Source organism: Eumetopias jubatus, unplaced genomic scaffold (genome assembly GCF_037043125.1).
Source record: "Eumetopias jubatus isolate StellerSeaLion01/CBP00866 unplaced genomic scaffold, mEumJub1_p1.0 scaffold_10, whole genome shotgun sequence".
Classification (NCBI taxonomy): Eukaryota; Metazoa; Chordata; class Mammalia; order Carnivora; family Otariidae; genus Eumetopias; species Eumetopias jubatus.
In genome coordinates, this window is record NW_028274816.1 from 66988999 (window position 1) to 66996976 (window position 7978).

Below are 7978 nucleotides of genomic sequence, written 5' to 3' on the forward strand. Positions count from 1 at the left end.
GAACGTTGGAAATGGATTCCGTCTTCGTCCCTATAGGTGGTAGTGGAAAGACTATTTCCCTGCAGTTTTGCTTCTTGAGAGGTGAGTATAAGAACCTTCTCTTAGAGAACAACACATATATCTCCAAGGGCCTTTATCTTCAAGAACCAAGATGTTCGCATGAAAGCCTGTTTGACGTGGCCTTGTTTCTCAGAGTTCAGTGTAAGGCTACTAGGCCTGAGGCGAGCCCACGTCCATTTGAAGACCCGTCCACCTGCATGACACAGGACTTAAAGGAGAGAAACCCTCCGCACAACGTGTTCCTCGCTGTACAGGATCGCGCGTTCCATCTCTTTCCTTGCACACAACGCTTAACAAGCTGCTTCCAACCTTACGAAAGAGATGGTAGTCGAAGGACGGCAACACTATAGATTTGTTCTTAGAGTTAAACACACGTATGCCATCTTCCTTAGGCTTGCTCACATCCTCCATTTCCATACATCGTTCTTCATGTCACGACTGTAGGCACATTCGACACAGAGAGTTAAGTCTAGGCCATGTCCCTTACGCCTTCACACCGACTACAGAAAGCACTTTCATCTCACTGAAGCCATTGGACAGCTGAGGGAAGCCTACTTCAGAAGAGGTTTCTCCAGCACCGTCACAGGGCCCTTTCAAGATGCCTTCACCCTTTCATGCTAAAGTGTTTCTCATCCTTACGTGTATGGCTTTCCTGATGGATTTCCTTCTCACAATGTAAACCTTCATACGTTCCATCTGCTCTCTCTCCTACTCCTGAAATCACTTCTCCCAGAACAAGATTCGAATGGGGACAGACATTCTACACTAAGTATGTCTGTGGGATAGGCACGGGGCTCATTCCTTGCGATTTCACACTTACGTTGGAAAAGTCTACCATGTTCAGGGATGATGTTAGTAGAAACACGGTTTCTCTGCAGTGGTGTTTCTTCAGACTGAATAGTATTCCCTTTGTTTAGGATTCAACACATACGTTTTGTGACTATGAATTCCTCACGAACCCAGAAGGGAGCTCGAAGTCGCGTTTGAGATAGACTTGCTTCGCACACATTCGTGTATGCCTTTCTTCTGCATAACTCGCATACTTTGGAAGAGGCTTCTATCTTCGTGAACCATGAATGGTGCTCGTTGAGAAAACCCTCCGTAAGAAGTTGTTCCGCGGGTAAGGTAGATCACGCTTCCCCTCTGCTTTCTTTCACACTTTGCCTCAATCTGTTCGTTTCTTAGCAGAGGAGATGGCAGTTGAAGGACCGCCCCTCCACAGCGTTGTTTTGTGGAACTAAGTGTATAGCACGTTCCTTACGCTTCCTCCGATTTCCAGACACACACCTCTGTAGGGGACAACTTGTGACTTGGTGGTCACATTCGACCCACTTTTTTCTTCACAATTCAGCCTATTGCATTTTCCTTACGCTTTCAGGCAAAGAACTGAAAACGCTTTTATCTTCCTGAAACAAGATCTGAGTAGGGAGAAACTTTCGACACAACTTTTTCTCAAGCAGTGGTACATGACACAGTATTTGTGCCTTCACTGCGAACGTTGGAAATGGCTTCCGCCTTCGTCCCTATAGGTGGTAGTGGAAAGACTATTTCCCTGCAGCTTTGTTTCTTGAGAGGGGAGTATAAGAACATTCCCTTGGAGAACAACACATATATCTCCAAGGGCCTTTATCTTCAAGAACCAAGATGTTCGCACGAAAGCCTGTTTGACGTGGCCTTGTTTCTCAGAGTTCAGTGTAAGGCTACTAGGCCTGAGGGGAGCCCACGTCCATTTGAAGACCCATCCACCTGCAGGGCACAGGACTTAAAAGAGAGAAACCCTCCGCACAACGTGTTCCTCGCTGTACAGGATCGCGCGTTCCATCTCTTTCCTTGCACACAACGTTTAACAAGCTGATTCCAACCTTAGGAAAAGAGATGGTAGTCGAAGGACGGCAACCCCATAGATTTGTTCTTACAGTTAAACAAACATATGCCATCTTCCTTAGGCTTGCTCACATCTTCCATTTCCATACATCGTTCTTCATGTCACGACGGTAGGCACATTCGACACGGAGAGTTAAGTCTAGGCCATGTCCCTTACGCTTTCACAGCCACTACGGAAAACACTTTCATCTCACTGAAACCATAGGGCAGCTGAGGGAAGCCTACTTCCGAAGAGATTTCTCCAGCACCGTCACAGGGCCCTTTCAAGATGCCTTCACCGTTTCATGCTAAAGTGCTTCTCATCCTTACGTGTATGGCTTTCCTGATGGATTTCCTTCTCACAATGAATACCTGGACACTTTCCTTCTGCTCTATCTCCTACTCTTGCAAACACTTCTCACTGAACAAGATTCGAATGGGGACAGGTATTCTACACTAAGTATGTCTGTGGGACAGGCACGGGGCACATTCCTCGCGATTTCACACTTACGCTGGTAAAGTCTACCATGTTCAGGGAAGATGTTAGGAGAAACACGGTTTCTCTGTAGTGGTGTTTCCTCAGAATGAATAGTACTCCCTTTCTTTAGGATTCAACACATATATTTTGTGACTATGAATTCTTCGCCAACCCAGATGGGAGCTCGAAGTCGCGTTTGAGATACACTTGTTTCGCACAGATTCGTGTATGCCTTTCTTCTGCATAACTCGCCTACTTTGGAAGATGCTTCTCTCTTCGTGACCCATGAATGGTGCTCGTTGAGAAAACCCTCCGTAAGAAGTTGTTCCGCGGGTAAGGTAGATCACGCTTCCCCTCTGGTTTCTTTCACACTTTGCCTCAATCCGTTCGTTTCTTAGCAGAGGAGATGGTAGTCGAAGGACCACCCCTCCACAGAGTTGTTTTGTGGAACTAAGTGTATAGCACGTTCCTTACGCTTCCTCCGATTTCCAGACACACACCTCTGTAGGGGACAACATGTGACGTGGTGGTCACATTCGACCCACTTTTTTCTTCACAATTCAGCCTATTGCATTTACCTTACGCTTTCAGGCAAAGAACTGAAAACGCTTTTATCTTCCTGAAACAAGATCTGAGTAGGGAGAAACTTTCGACACAACTTTTTCTCAAGCAGTGGTACATGACACAGTATTTGTGCCTTCACTGCGAACGTTGAAAATGGCTTCCGTCTTCGTCCCTACAGGTGGTAGTGGAAAGACTATTTCCCTGCAGCTTTGTTTCTTGAGAGGGGAGTATAAGAACATTCCCTTAGAGAACAACACATATATCTCCAAGGGCCTTTATCTTCAAGAACCAAGATGTTCGCACGAAAGCCTGTTTGACGTGGCCTTGTTTCTCAGAGTTCAGTGTAAGGCTACTAGGCCTGAGGCGAGCCCACGTCCATTTGAAGACCCATCCACCTGCAGGGCACAGGACTTAAAAGAGAGAAACCCTCCGCACAACGTGTTCCTCGCTGTACAGGATCGCGCGTTCCATCTCTTTCCTTGCACACAACGTTTAACAAGCTGATTCCAACCTTAGGAAAAGAGATGGTAGTCGAAGGACGGCAACCCCATAGATTTGTTCTTACAGTTAAACAAACATATGCCATCTTCCTTAGGCTTGCTCACATCCTCCATTTCCATACATCGTTCTTCATGTCACGACTGTAGGCACATTCGACACGGAGAGTTAAGTCTAGGCCATGTCCCTTACGCCTTCACAGCCACTACGGAAAACACTTTCATCTCACTGAAACCATAGGACAGCTGAGGGAAGCCTACTTCTGAAGAGTTTTCTCCAGCACCGTCACAGGGCCCTTTCAAGATGCCTTCACCGTTTCATGCTAAAGTGCTTCTCATCCTTACGTGTATGGCTTTCCTGATGGATTTCCTTCTCACAATGAAAACCTGGACACGTTCCTTCTGCTCTATCTCCTACTCTTGCAAACACTTCTCACAGAACAAGATTCGAATGGGGACAGGTATTCTACACTAAGTATGTCTGTGGGACAGGCACGGGGCACATTCCTCGCGATTTCACACTTACGCTGGTAAAGTCTACCATGTTCAGGGAAGATGTTAGGAGAAACACGGTTTCTCTGTAGTGGTGTTTCCTCAGAATGAATAGTACTCCCTTTCTTTAGGATTCAACACATATATTTTGTGACTATGAATTCTTCGCCAACCCAGATGGGAGCTCGAAGTCGCGTTTGAGATAGACTTGTTTCGCACCGATTCGTGTATGCCTTTCTTCTGCATAACTCGCCTACTTTGGAAGACGCTTCTATCTTCGTGACCCATGAATGGTGCTCGTTGAGAAAACCCTCCGTAAGAAGTTGTTCCGCGGGTAAGGTAGATCACGCTTCCCCTCTGCTTTCTTTCACACTTTGCCTCAATCCGTTCGTTTCTTAGCAGAGGAGATGGCACTCGAAGGACCGCACCTCCACAGCGTTGTTTTGTGGAACTAAGTGTATAGCACGTTCCTTACGCTTCCTCCGATTTCCAGACACACACCTCTATAGGGGACAACTTGTGACTTGGTGGTCACATTCGACCCACATTTTTCTTCACAATTCAGCCTATGGCATTTCCCTTACGCTTTCAGGCAAAGAACCGAAAACGTTTCTAGCTTCCTGAAACAAGATCTGAGTAGGGAGAAACATTCGACATAACTTCTTTCTCAAGCAGTGGTACATGACACAGTATTTGTGCCTCACTGCGAACGTTGGAAATGGCTTCCGTCTTCGTCCCTATAGGTGGTAGTGGAAAGACTATTTCCCTGCAGTTTTGCTTCTTGAGAGGTGAGTATAAGAACCTTCTCTTAGAGAACAACACATATATCTCCAAGGGCCTTTATCTTCAAGAACCAAGATGTTCGCATGAAAGCCTGTTTGACGTGGCCTTGTTTCTCAGAGTTCAGTGTAAGGCTACTAGGCCTGAGGCGAGCCCACGTCCATTTGAAGACCCGTCCACCTGCATGACACAGGACTTAAAGGAGAGAAACCCTCCGCACAACGTGTTCCTCGCTGTACAGGATCGCGCGTTCCATCTCTTTCCTTGCACAGAACGCTTAACAAGCTGCTTCCAACCTTACGAAAGAGATGGTAGTCGAAGGACGGCAACACTATAGATTTGTTCTTAGAGTTAAACACACGTATGCCATCTTCGTTAGGCTTGCTCACATCCTCCATTTCCATACATCGTTCTTCATGTCACGACTGTAGGCACATTCGACACAGAGAGTTAAGTCTAGGCCATGTCCCTTACGCCTTCACACCGACTACAGAAAGCACTTTCATCTCACTGAAGCCATTGGACAGCTGAGGGAAGCCTACTTCAGAAGAGGTTTCTCCAGCACCGTCACAGGGCCCTTTCAAGATGCCTTTACCCTTTCATGCTAAAGTGTTTCTCATCCTTACGTGTATGGCTTTCCTGATGGATTTCCTTCTCACAATGTAAACCTTCATACGTTCCATCTGCTCTCTCTCCTACTCCTGAAATCACTTCTCCCAGAACAAGATTCGAATGGGGACAGACATTCTACACTAAGTATGTCTGTGCGATAGGCACGGGGCTCATTCCTTGCGATTTCACACTTACGTTGGAAAAGTCTACCATGTTCAGGGATGATGTTAGTAGAAACACGGTTTCTCTGCAGTGGTGTTTCTTCAGACTGAATAGTATTCCCTTTGTTTAGGATTCAACACATACGTTTTGTGACTATGAATTCCTCACGAACCCAGAAGGGAGCTCGAAGTCGCGTTTGAGATAGACTTGCTTCGCACACATTCGTGTATGCCTTTCTTCTGCGTAACTCGCATACTTTGGAAGAGGCTTCTATCTTCGTGAACCATGAATGGTGCTCGTTGAGAAAACCCTCCGTAAGAAGTTGTTCCGCGGGTAAGGTAGATCACGCTTCCCCTCTGCTTTCTTTCACACTTTGCCTCAATCCGTTCGTTTCTTAGCAGAGGAGATGGCAGTTGAAGGACCGCCCCTCCACAGCGTTGTTTTGTGGAACTAAGTGTATAGCACGTTCCTTACGCTTCCTCCGATTTCCAGACACACACCTCTGTAGGGGACAACTTGTGACTTGGTGGTCACATTCGACCCACTTTTTTCTTCACAATTCAGCCTATTGCATTTTCCTTACGCTTTCAGGCAAAGAACTGAACACGCTTTTATCTTCCTGAAACAAGATCTGAGTAGGGAGAAACTTTCGACACAACTTTTTCTCAAGCAGTGGTACATGACACAGTATTTGTGGCTTCACTGCGAACGTTGGAAATGGCTTCCGCCTTCGTCCCTATAGGTGGTAGTGGAAAGACTATTTCCCTGCAGCTTTGTATCTTGAGAGGGGAGTATAAGAACCTTCCCTTGGAGAACAACACATATATCTCCATGGGCCTTTATCTTCAAGAACCAAGATGTTCGCACGAAAGCCTGTTTGACGTGGCCTTGTTTCTCAGAGTTCAGTGTAAGGTTACTAGGCCTGAGGCGAGCCCACGTCCATTTGAAGACCCATCCACCTGCAGGGCACAGGACTTAAAAGAGAGAAACCCTCCGCACAACGTGTTCCTCGCTGTACAGGATCGCGCGTTCCATCTCTTTCCCTGCACACAACGTTTAACAAGCTGATTCCAACCTTACGAAAAGAGATGGTAGTCGAAGGACGGCAACCCCATAGATTTGTTCTTACAGTTAAACAAACATATGCCATCTTCCTTAGGCTTGCTCACATCCTCCATTTCCATACATCGTTCTTCATGTCACGACTGTAGGCACATTCGACACGGAGAGTTAAGTCTAGGCCATGTCCCTTACGCCTTCACAGCCACTACGGAAAACACTTTCATCTCACTGAAACCATAGGGCAGCTGAGGGAAGCCTACTTCCGAAGAGTTTTCTCCAGCACCGTCACAGGGCCCTTTCAAGATGCCTTCACCGTTTCATGCTAAAGTGCTTCTCATCCTTACGTGTATGGCTTTCCTGATGGATTTCCTTCTCAGAATGAAAACCTTGACACTTTCCTTCTGCTCTATCTCCTACTCTTGCAAACACTTCTCACAGAACAAGATTCGAATGGGGACAGGTATTCTACACTAAGTATGTCTGTGGGACAGGCACGGGGCACATTCCTCGCGATTTCACACTTACGCTGGTAAAGTCTACCATATTCAGGGAAGATGTTAGGAGAAACACGGTTTCTCTGTAGTGGTGTTTCCTCAGAATGAATAGTACTCCCTTTCTTTAGGATTCAACACATATATTTTGTGACTATGAATTCTTCGCCAACCCAGATGGGAGCTCGAAGTCGCGTTTGAGGTAGACTTGTTTCGCACAGATTCGTGTATGCCTTTCTTCTGCATAACTCGCCTACTTTGGAAGACGCTTCTCTCTTCGTGACCCATGAATGGTGCTCGTTGAGAAAACCCTCCGTAAGAAGTTGTTCCGCGGGTAAGGTAGATCACGCTTCCCCTCTGGTTTCTTTCACACTTTGCCTCAATCCGTTCGTTTCTTAGCAGAGGAGATGGCAGTCGAAGGACCGCCCCTCCACAGCGTTGTTTTGTGGAACTAAGTGTATAGCACGTTCCTTACGCTTCCTCCGATTTCCAGACACACACCTCTGTAGGGGACAACATGTGACGTGGTGGTCACATTCGACCCACTTTTTTCTTCACAATTCAGCCTATTGCATTTACCTTACGCTTTCAGGCAAAGAACTGAAAACGCTTTTATCTTCCTGAAACAAGATCTGAGTAGGGAGAAACTTTCGACACAACTTTTTCTCAAGCAGTGGTACATGACACAGTATTTGTGCCTTCACTGCGAACGTTGAAAATGGCTTCCGTCTTCGTCCCTACAGGTGGTAGTGGAAAGACTATTTCCCTGCAGCTTTGTTTCTTGAGAGGGGAGTATAAGAACATTCCCTTAGAGAACAACACATATATCTCCAAGGGCCTTTATCTTCAAGAACCAAGATGTTCGCACGAAAGCCTGTTTGACGTGGCCTTGTTTCTCAGAGTTCAGTGTAAGGCTA